The sequence below is a fragment of the Bacillus rossius genome, chromosome 6 (assembly GCF_032445375.1).
Source record: "Bacillus rossius redtenbacheri isolate Brsri chromosome 6, Brsri_v3, whole genome shotgun sequence".
NCBI lineage: Eukaryota > Metazoa > Arthropoda > Insecta > Phasmatodea > Bacillidae > Bacillus > Bacillus rossius.
In genome coordinates this window covers 72913944-72930909 of record NC_086334.1, presented here as the reverse complement: position 1 = coordinate 72930909, position 16966 = coordinate 72913944, and positions in this window count along the sequence as shown.

The following is a 16966-nucleotide window of genomic DNA, read 5'->3' as shown; positions in this document are numbered from 1 at the left end:
AAACCCCAACATATTCGATAGCAAAAAATTGTGATATGGCAAAAGTATTACAAGATTGCTCTCTTATCGTTTGGGATGAATGCACGATGGCGAATAAAAAAGCAGTTGAAGCTGTGGACGGGACACTACGGGACATTAGGCGCGATGAAAGGCCAATGGGGAATGTCACACTACTTTTTTCTGGAGATTTTCGGCAAACTCTACCTGTTGTAAGTCGAGGGACTAGAGCCGATGAAATCAAAGCTTCACTGAATAATTCTTACCTCTGGCCTGAAATAAAAAACTGCAATTAACAATTAACATGAGAGCACAGCTTGGTGGTAATTCTCATGCGGAAGAATTTTCCGGTGTTCTATTAAAAGTTGTAGAAGGTGCCCTCCCTGAGCAACACGGTCAGGTGACGCTTCCAGAAATACTTGGCAGAGTCGTATCTTCGGAAGACGAACTCATACGTTCGGTATTCGTGGTTATGTCAAACATACAATATCAGGAACATATGTGGTTATGTGAACGTGCCATACTCACTCCAAGAAATGACCAAGCTGCTGCAATCAATGAAAATATTTTAAACGAATTGAATGGAGATAGTAGTATAGGTTAGCCGGTCCAGAAACAGGGTTCAGGGTGTGGTGCCGGTGCCGAGCCACATCTCTGACGTCACGCCCATCTCTGACGTCAATACGGCAATCTTGGATAAGCGTAACGGGACACAGCATAACAGGACACAGCGTAACGGGACATATGTAACAGGACAAGTAGATCACGGCGGCCATCTTGGATCCGCCATTTTGGATGACGTAATTGTGTTCCCGAACATTCCAGCGATGTGTTTTCCGCCACTTTGAATTATGACATCAACGTTGCAATTGTCGTTACGCCCGCCATCTTTAACTTTTTTATTTATTAACCGAATTTAATGAAATTTTTTTTAAAAATTATAAAAAATACACGTAATAAAAATTTAATAAAATATTAATAAAAATGTACTTTTACGACACGGAGTTCGGAGTCCTTGGTTCGAACCCGGGGAGGCCAAAAAAAAAAAATTGGCGACCGATCCTTCCACAATGGTGAATGCAGGCAGACTGACTCCCACCACTTTTTTTTTCAAAGCATTTATATCGTCACCTAGTATGACAACATGTCCGCCATCTTGTCTTCGATGCTGGAAACCATCATAATTGTATCGTCGACTAGAGTGCGCTGACGCCATGTTAGTTTAGTTCTTATCCGCTAGAGTGCAGTAATAATTTATTACTGTGACACCCGCCATCTTAAAATTTAACCGCCATCTTGAAAATCCGTAATTATTTAGCTAGAAATTCGGGAAAAGTTCCAAAACTCATTAAATAAATCACTCATTAATTTACATATTGATTCTATCCGCTCCTGTCCTCGGTTCGATACCCGATCGATGCAATAATGTGTAATTTTATGTAAAAAAATAATAATTTCAATAAACCCTGTTCAACATTCTTAAAGAGACTTTAAATCAATTACTAGCATCATATTATCAGACATAAAGACCAACATATTGGTAATTCATAATTTTAATGCTAGAGATTCGGGAAAAATTCCAAAATTCATCAATAAATCACTCATTATTTACATATTGATTCGATGGATTCCTGTTTTTGGTTCGATCCCTGGACGATACAAAACAACTTTAATATTTAAAAAAAGTACCACCAAAGTGACAGGTTTGAGAAAATAAAAACACTGCAAGTTCTTTGAAAATACTTTTATTACATACAAACTACACTACTACAAGTACAAAAAGAATACACAGACAAATGACCAAAGTTTCGTGGATCTCTTGATTCAAACAGTCTTCTTGTTGTATAAACTAAGTCCTTTACATGACTTTAAATGTCTATTCAGTTTATCAGGTCGACATATTGGTACACCACAATTTTCACACAAAGACGAATTATCGACTTCATTAAAAGGACAGTGATATATTTCGTGTCGTTGTGCACTTTGAATATTTGTCAATGTTTTGTTACAAAATATACAGCTTGATTCCGATGAATGTACAGCCAGTCTATCACAATTCCTGAGGTGCCGTTTTAATCTTCCATATTGTACAAACTTGCTTAAACATCTGTTGCACTGATATTTAATGCGTTCAGAGTTACTACTACAATTATGTATTACATAATCCCGTAATTTCAAGTTTTTGATCTTCTCACAGTACGTGCAGTCGGGTGATAGAACACCGCTGGATGCTCCTTTCTTCATCAATGCCACTGGAACTGTTGACAACCATTGTAACACTGCTGACATGTTAACTTCTGAAGCCTTTGAGGTCTGCTCTGCGGAAGATGTTGCACCGTCGAAATCTCCTGCTGTGCTGAGATAGCAGGTGTAGCTGTAGACATCGTTGTCATTGTGCTCTGCACAGATGATGGTAGACCTTCGATCCAGGTTGGTATATATAGTGGTAATGTTGGCATCGAGTTCTCAAGAATAGTTAGATACCGGTCTATTATGTTATACAAGTCTAACTATCCGATCCGTTCATTACCGCAGCCAGAGATGGACTGAAGTCCATATCACCAGGGTCTCACTTATATAGACTCATCAGTCGATACAACACATGAGTCAAAACAAGAACCATGTTCATTATACTCACACTTAACTTTGTCGGAGCATTTTTTATAATGAAGATGTAAGCTATCAAGACGTGAAATTAGTTTTTTGCACTTATTGCACTGAAATTGTATTCTTTTAACATTATTAGAACAACTGCTTCTTTCATGTCTGCGAGCATTTGAGGTGATAGTAAATGATGCGTCACAGTATTTGCACTAAAGCAATGTACGCTCTTCATTAGTTGGGGAATCCATTGTTGACGATGAAACTTCGGATGATGGTGGTATCACATATGTTGAAATCTCCTCCAATGTAGACGCCGTCGTTGCCAACGGGATCTGCAACTTCTCTATCGTAGATGTCGTCAAGGTTCCCGTAGACGATGGTACAACCTCCGAGTTCGACGTTAAAGACGGTAAAAATGCCATCGAGGTCTCAAGAAAAGCTAACTGACACAACTTATGCACAAGAAGAAACAAACTAGGTGATCCTTACACCGCCGACGTCAGTAACAAACTGAGCGTCCTGCTGTCTATGACTCGCTTATATACATACATCGTATAAAATAATACGCTAGTCAAATCTACAAATTAAAAAAGAGGATCATTTGAAAGAAAAAAAAATTCGATCTCTCCAATATACGCCAGGCTCCAAGAGCTACGATTCACGTCATCAGATCCATCTTCATTTGGCTCCTATGATTCAATTGACCATTAGCTGCAAGTGCTCCAACAGCTCCATCAGCTCCAACACGTAATGTACGCAATGTACGCGCAATACATGCAATTGACACGCAATAAATGTAATGATTACACAGTACACACAGGAAACGGAACGTACACACAGTACACACACACAGGAAACGGAACGTACATACAGGAAACGGAATTTACACACCGTACACACAGGAAACTAAACGGACACACAGTACACACAGGAAACTAAACGGACACACAGTACACACAGGAAACGGAACGTACACACAGTACACACCGGAAACTGAACGTTCACACAGAACACACAGGAAACTGAACCTACACACGTTACACACAGGAAACGGAACGTACACACAGTATACACAGGAAACTATACGTACACACAGTACAAAGAGGAAACTAAACGTACACACAGTACACACAGGAACGGAACGTACACACAGTACACACAGGAAACGGAACGTACACACAGTACACACAGGAAACGGAACGTACACACAGTACACACAGGAAACGGAACGTACACACAGTACACACGGAAAACGGAACGTACACACAGTACACACAGGAAACGGAACGTACACACAGTACACACAGGTAACGGAACGTACAAACAGTACACACAGGAAACGTAACGATCACACATACAGTAGCGGAAACACATACAGGCTTAGTTAGAAATCAGAATACAAGAAATAAAAACAATAAATTTTTACTTTCAATATTTTATTACTTCTCAACATTACACAAATACAAGTAAAATAAGCCATTATTGTATGTAGCCAGCTTTCCTTAGTTCTTTGATTATGAATGATATTTCTTTGATGCACGGATAGTTTCCTGCACAAAGCGAGCCATGTAGAAGTCTTAGCCGGTCAACCAATATGTTTGGATCTTTCCATGATGTGTAATCAATCTCTTCTACCACCATCTTACTTTCTTGTTTATTATAAATACTTTTAATATCACAATCGTCCCAGTGATCATAATAAGCATTCTCAGATTTATTTATTATAACACGACGTTTCCATCGTTTCGGTCTCAGGACATCGCCACATTCTTCGATCTTGTCAGCTCTAGGTGCTTCATCACAGTCTATGCCTTTGTCAACAGCCTCACGGTCACTGTAACAATCACTGTAGAAGACATCCTCTTCACCCAGATTAGCGTATGAATTCGCTATCGATGATGGCAAAGTGTCTTCATCGTCTTCATGCTTCCTTTTTAGGAGTCCATCATTTTTACAAAGAATGGAGGATCTACTGAATATAGGCTTGAGTGTATTCTCACTTTTTACGGTGTTGATACTTCCATTAGTTTCAGTCTTATCGAAGCCATTAGCATCCTTCAATTTATGTTCTTCCTCACGATCGGGTGAGCTAATACCATCACGCTCAGGACAAGGAAAATTATTGTCATAATGCAGATCACTCTTCTTTAGTCTAGTGGATCCATCGGTGTCCTCTATGCCGTAAGTAGTCTTGACTTTACATGTTCTACCATGTCTTTTTAAGCTGTCAATTAGTGTTAACAACCTGCTACAACGATTACAGCTTAACATGTTGCGTAGTGGGTTTCTAGCACAATTATTCTTCTCATGACGTCTAGCATTCCTTCTCATGACAAAATCCTTGCCACAGTATCTACAGCGGCTTCCTTCCGATTCAGCTATAGATAACAAACCACGATCCATGGTAGCTTCTGTGACTTATTTAGATACAAACTGTCAGTTATCTCCAATTGGAACCATTTCTTAAATAGAGTTTTTTAAATATTTCATCAGCGAGAGTTAAGTTTTCTAATGCAAAGCAAATTGATGCAAGTAGTTCTGGCTGTCGTCAACAGATGGCGCCACGTGTTGCTTGCAGGTAAATAATATATATTTCATTAATGTGGAATGCGGAACGCTCACTATCGATCGCAAAGGGAGGTTAGTCACGATAGTATCCAAGGAGAAAAATTTTGTTCTTCCTGCTAGTGGTTCTCAGATTTCTCACGGTCCGCCATCTTGGATTACGACGTCACGGCGGCCATCTTGGATGGGTGTGACCTTGACCTTTAACCGAAACCGCAGAAATTATCGCAAGCACACAGATTAACCATCAAAATATTGATAAGAATAATCAGGAGCACACGGAGAAAACCATCATAATATTGGCAAGAATAATCAGGAGCACACAGAGAAAACCGCCACAAGTTTTCTTTGATATCATTAAAATACAAAAAAAAAATAATAATAAAAAATTAAAAATAAAAACGAAAAATAATTCAAACATTTTGGCTTGTACTAGAACTCTATCTTTGCTCATCAATGATAAGTTCACAAGCTAGCAGAATGTAGAGAATTTTTTTTTTCGTTTTTTTTTTTTTAATTTTTTATTAATTTTTTTTTGTATTTTAATGATATCAAAGAAAACTTGTGGCGGTTTTCTCCGTGTGCTCCTGATTATTCTTGCCAATATTATGATGGTTTTCTCAGTGTGCTCCTGATTATTATTATCAATATTTTGATGGTTAATCCGTGTGCTTGCGATCATTTCTGCGGTTTCGGTCAAAGGTCCAGGTCACACCAATCCAAGATTGCCGCCGTGACGTCGTAATCCAAGATGGCGGACCGTGAAAAATCTGAGAAGCACTAGCAGGAAGGACGAACTTTTTTCTCCTTGGATACTATCGAAGCCAACCTCCCTTTGCGATCGATAGTGAGCGTTCCGCATCCCACATTAATGAAATATATATTATTTACCTACAAGCAACACGTGGCGCCATCTTTTGACGACAGCCAGAACTACTTGCATCAATTTGCTTTGCATTAGATAACTTAACTCTCGCTGATGAAATATTTAAAAAACTCTATTTAAGAAATGGTTCCAATCGGAGAAAACTGACAGTTTGCATCTAACATTAGTCACAGAAGCTACCATGGATAGTGGTTTGTTATCTATAGCTGAATCGGAAGGAAGCCGCTGTAGATACTGTGGCAAGGATTTTGTCATGAGAAGGAATGCTAGACGTCATGAGAAGAATAATTGTGCTAGAAACCCACTACGCAACATGTTAAGCTGTAATCGTTGTAGCAGGTTGTTAACACGAATTGACAGCTTAAAAAGACATGGTAGAACATGTAAAGTCAAGACTACTTACGGCATAGAGGACACCGATGGATCCACTAGACTAAAGAAGAGTGATCTGCATTATGACAATAATTTTCCTTGTCCTGAGCGTGATGGTATTAGCTCGCCCGATCGTGAGGAAGAACATAAATTGAAGGATGCTAATGGCTTCGGGAAGACTGAAACTAATGGAAGTATGAACACCGTGAAAAGTGTGAATACATTTAAGCCTATATTCAGTAGATCTTCCATTCTTTGTAAAAATTATGGACTCCTAAAAAGGAAGCATGAAGACGATGAAGACACTTCGACATCATCGATAGCGAATTCATACGCTAATCTGGTTGAAGAGGATGTCTTCTACAGTGATTGTTATAGTGACTCTGGGGCTGTTGACAAAGGCATAGACTGTGATAAAGCACCTAGAGCTGACAAGATCGAAGAATATGGCGAATTCCTGAGACCGAAACGATGGAAACGTCGTGTTATAATAAATAAATCTGATAATGCTTATTATGATCACTGGGACGATTGTGATATTAAAAGTATTTATAATAAACAAGCAAGTAAGATGGTGGTAGAAGAGATTGATTACATATCATGGAAAGATCCAAACATATTGGTTGATCGGCTAAGACTTCTACATGACTCGCTTTGTGCAGGAAACTATCCGTGCATCAAAGAAATATCCTTCATACTCAAAGAACTAAGGAAAGCTGGCTACATACAATAACGGCTTCTTTTACTTGTATTTGTGTAATGTTGAGAAGTAATAAAATATTAAAAGTAAAAATTTAATGTTTTTATTTCTTGTATTATGATTTCCAACTAAGCCTGTGTGTGTTTCCGCTACTGTATGTGTGATCATTACGTTTCCTGTGTGTTCTGTGTGTACGTTCCGTTTCCTGTGTGTACTGTGTGTACGTTCCGTTTCCTGTGTGTACTGTGTGTACGTTCCGTTTCCTGTGTGTACTGTGTGTACGTTCCGTTTTCTGTGTGTACTGTGTGTACGTACCGTTTCCTGTGCGTACTGTGTGTACGTTCCGTTTCCTGTGTGTACTGTGTGTACGTTCCGTTTCCTGTGTGTACTGTGTGTACGTTCCGTTCCTGTGTGTACTGTGTGTACGTTTAGTTTCCTGTGTGTACTGTGTGTACGTTCCGTTTCCTGTGTGTACTGTGTGTACGTTCCGTTCCTGTGTGTACTGTGTGTACGTTTAGTTTCCTGTGTGTACTGTATGTACGTTCCGTATCCTGTGTGTACTGTGTGTACGTTCAGTTTCCTGTGTGTACTGTGTGTACGTTCAGTTTCCTGTGTGTACTGTGTGTACGTTCAGTTTCTTGTGTGTACTGTGTGTCCGTTTAGTTTCCTGTGTGTACTGTGTGTCCGTTTAGTTTCCTGTGTGTACTGTGTGTACATTCCATTTCCTGTGTGTACGTTCCGTTTCCTGTGTGTGTGTACTGTGTAATCATTACATTTATTGCGTGTCAATTGCATGTATTGCGCGTACATTGCGTACATTACGTGTCGGAGCTGATGGAGCTGTTGGAGCACTTGCAGCTAATGGTCAATTGAATTATAGGAGCCAAATGAAGATGGATCTGATGACGTGAATCGTAGCTCTTGGAGCCTGGCGTACATTGGAGAGATCGAATTTTTTTTCTATCAAATGATCCTCTTTTTTAATTTGTAGATTTGACTCTAGTATTATTGTAAATGGTTCTTGATTTGACTAGCGTATTATTTTATACGGTGCATGTATATAAGCGAGTCATAGACAGCAGGACGCTCAGTTTGTTACTGACGTCGGCGGTGTAAGGATCACCTAGTTTGTTTCTTCTGGTGCATAAGTCGTGTCAGTTAGCTTTTCTTGAGACCTCGATGGCATTTTTACCGTCTTTAACGTCGAACTCGGAGGTTGTACCATCGTCTACGGGAACCTTGACGACATCTACGATAGAGAAGTTGCAGATCCCGTTGGCAACGACGGCGTCTACATTGGAGGAGATTTCAACATATGTGATACCACCATCATCCGAAGTTTCATCGTCAACAATGGATTCCCCAACTAATGAAGAGCGTACATTGCGTCAGTGCAAATACTGTGACGCATCATTTACTATCACCTCAAATGCTCGCAGACATGAAAGAAGCAGTTGTTTTAATAATGTTAAAAGAATACAATTTCAGTGCAATAAGTGCAAAAAACTAATTTCACGTCTTGATAGCTTACATCTTCATTATAAAAAATGCTCTGACAAAGTTAAGTGTGAGTATAATGAACATGGTTCTTGTTTTGACTCATGTGTTGTACCGACTGATGAGTCTATATAAGTGAGAGCCTGGTGATATGGACTTCAGTCCGTCTCTGGCTGCGGTAATGAACGGATCGGATAGTTAGACTTGTATAACATAATAGACCGGTATCTAACTATTCTTGAGAACTCGATGCCATCATTACCACTATATATACCAACCTGGATCGAAGGTCTACCATCATCTGTGCAGAGCACAATGACAACGATGTCTACAGCTACACCTGCTATCTCAGCACAGCAGGAGATTTCGACGGTGCAACATCTTCCGCAGAGCAGACCTCAAAGGCTTCAGAAGTTAACATGTCAGCAGTGTTACAATGGTTGTCAACAGTTCCAGTGGCATTGATGAAGAAAGGAGCATCCAGCGGTGTTCTATCACCCGACTGCACGTACTGTGAGAAGATCAAAAACTTGAAATTACGGGATTATGTAATACATAATTGTAGTAGTAACTCTGAACGCAATAAATATCAGTGCAACAGATGTTTAAGCAAGTTTGTACAATATGGAAGATTAAAACGGCACCTCAGGAATTGTGATAGACTGGCTGTACATTCATCGGAATCAAGCTGTATATTTTGTAACAAAACATTGACAAATATTCAAAGTGCACAACGACACGAAATATATCACTGTCCTTTTAATGAAGTCGATAATTCGTCTTTGTGTGAAAATTGTGGTGTACCAATATGTCGACCTGATAAACTGAATAGACATTTAAAGTCATGTAAAGGACTTAGTCCATACAACAAGAAGACTGTTTGAATCGAGAGATCCACGAAACTTTGTTCATTTGTCTGTGTATTTTTTTTGTACTTGTAGTAGTGTGGTATGTATGTAATAAAAGTATTTTCAAAGAACTTGCGGTGTTTTAATTTTCTCAAACCTGTCACTTTGGTGGTACTTTTTTTAAAAATTAAAGTTGTTTTGTATCGTCCAGGGATCGAACCGAGGACAGGAATCCATCGAATCAATATGTAAATAATGAGTGATTTATTGATGAATTTTGGAATTTTTCCCGAATCTCTAGCATTAAAATTATGAATTACCAATATGTTGGTCTTTATGTCTGATAATATGATGCTAGTAATTGATTTAAAGTCTCTTTAAGAATGTTGAACATGGTTTATTGAAATTATTATTTTTTACATAAAATTGAACATTATTGCATCGATCGGGAATCGAACCGAGGACAGGAGCGGATAGAATCAATATGTAAATTAATGAGTGATTTATTTAATGAGTTTTGGAACTTTTCCCGAATTTCTAGCTAAATAATTACGGATTTTCAAGATGGCGGTTAAATTTTAAGATGGCGGGTGTCACAGTAATAAATTATTACTGCACTCTAGCGGATAAGAACTAAACTAACATGGCGTCAGCGCACTCTAGCGGACGATACAATTATGTTGGTTTCCAGCATCGAAGACAAGATGGCGGACATGATGTCATACTAGGTGATGATATATATGTTGTGAAAAAAAAGTGGTGGGAGTCAGTCTGCCTGCATTCACCATTGTGGAAGGATCGGTCGCCATTTTTATTTTTTTGCCCTCACCGGGTTCGAACCGAGGACTCCGAACTCCGTGTCGTAAAAGTACATTTTTATAAATATTTTATTAAATTTTTATTACGTGAATTTTTTTATAATTTTTAAAAAAAATTTCATTAAATTCGGTTAATAAATAAAAAAGTTAAAGATGGCAGGAGTAACGAAAATTGCAACGGTGATGTCATAATTCAAAGTGGCGGAAAACACTTCGCCGGAATGTTCGAGAACACAATTACGTCATCCAAAATGGCGGATCCAAGATGGCCGCCGTGATCTACTTGTCCTGTTACGTTATGTCCGGTTACGCTGTGTCCCCTTATGCTGTGTCCCATTATGCTTATCCAAGATGGCCGCCGTGACGTCAGAGATGGGCGTGACGTCAGAGATGTGGCTCGGCACCGGCACCACACCCTGAACCCTGTTTCCGGACTGGCCAACCTATACTACTGGGGATGAAGTGGTTTACACGTCGTTTAACAGCGTCCTTAATCAGGGCGATGCCACTAATTATCCAGTTGAGTTTTTGAGTTCTCTCACTGCAAGTGGTCTTCATGTTCACAAAATTGTTCTCAAAGTCGGTGTTCCAATAATGCTTCTGAGGAACCTTACTCCCCGAAAATTGTGCAATGGAACCCGACTTAAAGTAACTGCTCTACAACGAAATATAATCGAAACTGAGATTCTTAAGGATGTGGCTCAGGTGAAACTGTTTTCATACCATGCATACCGATCATCCCGAATAACTTCCCGTTCGGGTTCAAGCGCACACATTTTCCAATAGCAGTTTGTTTCGGGATGACAATAAATAAGTCTCAGGGTCAGAGCCTTAAGGCAGCTGGTGTAGACTTAAGGTCTGATTGTTTTTCCCACGGCCAGATGTATGTGGCTTGCTCGCGGGTCAGTAATGCAGACAATCTTTACATTCTAGCTTAAGACGGGAAAACAGTACTTTTTTTTGTCTGTCTGTCTGTACGCGGTGTTCTACACAACTACTATACGAATTTTAATGGGGTCTTGCATATAACAGCCAGTACTTAATTATTTGCCCTCAATGCAGTTACCTATTTCACGTCCAGCGAAGCGGGCGGGTTCGGCTAGTCTATCAATAAATTCCTCTGGAAATTCCGTCATGTGTTGATTGACCATATATATGCCTACTTGCCAGATAAATAGATATTGTTGATATCGAACTCTGGGTTTTACCCAGTTAAATGTGTAACAATAATGGTATGGTTTATAAATGTTTATGTTTTGACACACTCCTGATAAGTTCACTCACTAGATAATAAGAGTAATCATTAACCTCTTGTTCAACACAACCCGGGATGCTAGTAATAGCCTTTCGAAAACAAAACCATTTGATTTTTATCGTTTTACGCTTTTTAGTGCTCTCTACATTTTCTAGGCTCGTCCAACAAGCTTGTACGAACGAATACATTACGAATAATTGAAAAAATGATTTAATATACCAAAAAATCACATTTTACTGTCAGGTATTGTCGCCCGAAGTATTCATAATTTAGATAAAATTTTGTGTGAACGTCTACAAGCACGGTCTCTATATCGAGTGAAATAGTGTTTCATACCACACAAGCGTTAATCATTTCACAATGTAAGGACCGATGTCGTATGCGTCGATGAAACGAAGCTTTTTTTTTTACAAAGCTTCCATTCTATGGTCCACTTTCGCTGATAACTATCAAAACATTAGATTCGCTATAATTTCTCTGATCTAGCAGCTAGAATTTGTCCCAATTTTGATATTTTGAATTGTATATTACAATTACTAATGTATACACCCACTTAAAGACACATTATTATTTCAAATGTTTCTCGGTAAATGTAATGAAAACGTTCGTGTTCAGTGTCACAGTCAAAAATGCGTCGTGTAGTATATAAAAATTTACGAGCACTCGTAAATAGTTTCTTCAAAGTACAAAAAGTCACGAGCAAAAAATGAAAAATTTAAGTTCACGTGGAAAAAGGCCATAGCTCAGAAGTATGTCTGAATTTTATAAAAATGATGTATGCTGAGTATACTCTAAATGTTTCAAAATCATATGTGTAGGAGTATTGTTTAGACTATTAAATTCAGAGCAAAATGTATCAATACTTCAAAAATCATTCTATCACCACAACTATGAGGTATACCGGAAAATCAGGTATAGTGTCAGATATCTCTGAAGGTATACAATCATCTATACATCTAAATTATGATCTCTAAGTATCATAGAACTTATAGTTTATTTATTAGATATTTCGCCGCCTTACGAAAAGTATACTCATGTTTATAATTTTATGTAAACTTTAGGACTTATAGCTCTTTTTAAACGGGATGTGCGAAGCATGTATTTTAATTATATTTATATTATCTTCATTAACTAACAGGGAGTGGTTAAATAACTGATGAATCAGGCCACAAAAACACTAGTTTAATAAGCGCTCCCTCTGTGTAAGGACCCATTTCTGCTTCTGAAATTGAATTGAAAGACAAGTGCAATATTTGTTTTGGCTAAACTATAAGTGAGTGAAAATGACTACTGAATTTAAAGACTTATCTGCGATTGACTTCCTACTTCTTATGAGCAATCTAGACTCGCTTTACCTCATCCGTCAAGAATACTATATCATTGAGCAGAACCGAAGAAGTTTCGAGGATCTGATGATGAGCCTGACAATAAAGGTTGCCGACAACTGTTACTTCGATTTCTCTGCTGCATAAAAAGGTACCCTTGAGCAGATTTTATAGACGGTTATGGCACGTACGACGCACAGCAAAAGTATATTTGCCTAAGCGACCCGAAAGCAGAAGACTGCGAGAAATTTTGGGAATCAGCCTGGTGCCGTAAAGTGACTACCATCGTGAATATATCCCAAAGAAGAAATGAAGAAATCTATCAGTATTGGAGTTCCACTGAAGGAAGTGAGATAGAGTGTGGATTGTTTATAGTTAAAACTCTGAAAGTCACCAAGGGAACTCTTTTCATTTCAACACTGTTACGCTTGTTTGACAGCAGGAACCGCAAGCGTCAGATTTGCCACTATCATTACTCTACTTGGCCAATTAATAACCATGAAAATGATCCATTGATGTTTTCGTCTTTTGTGTGCAGTCTGAACGACATGTATACTCTTTCTAAAAAAATCAACCGGCTGGATGGAAGCTTGGGGCTGTTCTCGTTCATTGCAATGATGGTGCCAGTAGCTCGGCGGTATATTGTATCCTGGACATTTGTGTTACCCAGTTCAAATACACAGGTACGCTTTCAGTGGCAAGCACTTTTCAGAAAATGCGACAAGAGCACAGCTGCTTGAATTGTGACGGAGATGACTATACTTTCTGCTATCAAGCCATTCATATGTATGTGTTGGGAGAAACGGGGATGAGTTAAAGATATCTAGATTAAAGAAAACTCACTCGATCAGACACACTGTTGTAGTTATAAAAATTTAACGTGCAAGTTCCACCACATGGTTCGTTTGTTGTTCCGTTGAAATTTCTTTTTCTCAAGGTGTAGAGTTTATAAATATTGCCAACCACTGACTTGATGCCTGTTATACCGTAGGCTCTCAAGATAGTAGTATACAATAGAGGCTCCTGCGCCAGGGTTCAGGGTGAGGATTGAAGATTGTCGGTCAGCCATATTGGATTGTGACGTCACGGTGGCCATCTTGGATGAGCGTAACTGGACACAGCGTAACGGGACAGTAGGACATTGACCTTTGACCCTCAAATCTAGTCAAAATTGGGCAAAAATTGCCCAAAATTCCTCAAAAATCGCAAAAATTTCCATTTCTGTGAAAACAAATTCCGCCAAAAGTTCTCAAAAAATTCCACAATTCAAAAATATCTCTTTTCGAGGGAAAAATTCCCGTTTCGAGAGAAAATTTCCCGTTTTTAGTCCTTAAAAATCCCAGTGGCTAGAAATGTCCATATTGAGCCTTAAGCATCCATGCCTACAGCCTCCGATAACCCTCTGACGTCATCATGGAATATGCCATCTTGGATTATGACATCGACGTTGCAATATTCGTTACGGTCGCCATATTTAATTTTTTTTATTTACTATCCGATTTTAGTGAAAATTATAAAAAAATTATAAAAAATTTAATTAATAAATATTAATAAATTATTTAAAAAAAAACATTTACGACACGGAGCTCGGAGTCCTCGGTTCGAACCCGGTGAGGGCAAAAAAAAATGCGACCGATCCTTCCCCCCGTGGTGGTTGCTGGCAGACTGACTCCCACCACTTATGTCAAAGTAAATATATCTTCACCCAGTATGACGTAATGTCCGCCATCTTGAAAATCCGTAATTTTTATGTTAGAAAATCGGGAAAAAAATTTAAAAATCATTAAAAAAATTAATCAACCTAATTCAATAATAAAAAATTCCTTAAAACCACTGTTACACTTTTCGTGACGGCCGCCTTCTTGAAATCAACCACTGGAGATTACCATCTTGTTTTCGTCCGCTAGAGTGTGCTGATACAATGTTAGTATAATTATCTGGTCACCACACCTTTGACCTCGACCTTGAAATTTAACCTTGACCTTGAAATTTGACCTTGACCTTGAAATTTGACTTTTTCCTTGTCGACCATCATGGATCCGACATTTTATGTTCAGTACATGCTACCAGGAGCTACCACCTGCTGGAGTACACCATCTTGTGTGTGTACTCGTATTATAGAGTACATTTCCATCTGGATAATTTTATTCTAACCTGCTACAGTGTAGTAATCATTTATTACCGAGGTGCCCCCCGCCATCTTGAAATTCGGCCGCCATCTTGAAATCATGTAATAATGTAGCTAGAAAAGCAGGAAAAAAAATCCAAAATTCATCAAAAAAATCACTCATTAACCTACATATCGATTCGATCCGCTCCAGTCCTTGGTTCGATACTCGATCGATGCAATAATGTTTAATTTTATGAAAAAAAAATAATTTCAATAAACCACGTTCAACATTCTTAAAGAGACTTTAAATCCTCTACTACCAATATCCTAACAGACATCAAGACCAACATATTGGAAATCCGTAATTGTAATGCTAGAGATTCGGGAAAAAGTTAAAAATTCATTAAATAAATTTGTAATCTATATACTGATTGATTATATCGAATAAGGTACTTGATTCGATCCCTGGCCGATACAAAACAACTTTAATTTAAAAAAGTACCAGAACAGTGTAAGGTTCGAGAAATAAAACACCACAAAGTCTTTTACAAACATAATATTTATTACACAATTTCTATCCTACTACAGAATCACTTGCGAAAGCCAGCAATCTTATAAACATTTAGCCCTGCATAGACGTGCAACGACTACTTCTTAGCTCCAACAACTCCAAATGCTCCAAATGGCTCCAACAGCTCCAAATGGCTCCAAATGCTCCAAACGGCCTCCAAATGCTTGACAGCTCCAAATGTCTCCAGCAGCTCCAAATGCTCCAAATGGCTCCAACAGCTCCAAATGCTCCAAATGACTCCAAAAGCTCCAAAATGCTCCAAATGGCTCCAACAGCTCCAAATACAAAATTTGGCTTGTACTGGAACTCTAACTTTGCACTACAATAAGATGTTCGCAAGCTTGTCGATTTTTTTTTTTTAGTTTTTTATTTTAAATTTAAAATATTTTTTTTTTTTTTTAATTTTATGATATCTAAGAAACATTTTGGTGGTTTCTCTGTGTGCTTTCGAATTAATCTTGTCAAAGTTATGGTGGTTTTCTCCGAGTGCTCCTTATTATTCTTGACAATATTTTTTTTTCTCCGAGTGCTTCTGATTATTCCTGACTAGACATCTGATGGTTTTCTCCGAGTGCTTCTAATTATTCCTGACTCGATATCTTATGGTTTTCTCCGAGTGCTTCTGGTTACAGATGAGTAATTGAACTCTGCATGAAGGATTTTTTTACTTAATGAGGTATGTCAATTTTTTCAAGGTTACATGTAATTAGTGAATTTCTGCTACTTAATCAACACTTGTAATATTTTTATCAGGTGGAAATTAAAAAAAAATATCATTACTCAGTCAAATAAAAATAATCTCTGAGAAATCTAAAAAGCACTAACAGGAAGGACGAACTTCCTTCTCCTTGGAGTCTAGCGAAGCCATCCTTCTTTTGCGATCGATAGTGAGCATCCCGCATCCCGCATAAAAGAACTAAATATTATTTACCTGCAAGTAACATGTGGCGACATCTGTTGTTGAAAAGCAGAACTACTTGCAACAAGTACCTTTGAATGAGATAAATTAATTCTCGCTGATGAATAATTAAAAAATTCTATTTAAGTAATATATCTAATTTAAAACTCTTAGTTTGCATCTGGCATTAGTTTCAGTAACTAATATGAATCCTGATTCGGGATTTGTTGCTGTATCAAAACGTCATCACTGTAGATACTGTAGCAAGGTGTTTACCTTGAGAAAGAATGCTAAACGACATGAGAGAAGCGAGTGTAATTTGGGTCCTTGTCAAAAACCATTTCATTGCAGTCAGTGTCAGAAATCCTTTGGTAGAAGATATTACTTGGATAGACATTACAAGACCTGTACATTTAAGATGAATAAAGATAACGAAGACTGGGCTACAACATCGCGGAAGAGGAACGAAGGCGAAAAAGCGAATGATAAATTACTGATCTAGATCAAGATAATAATTTAA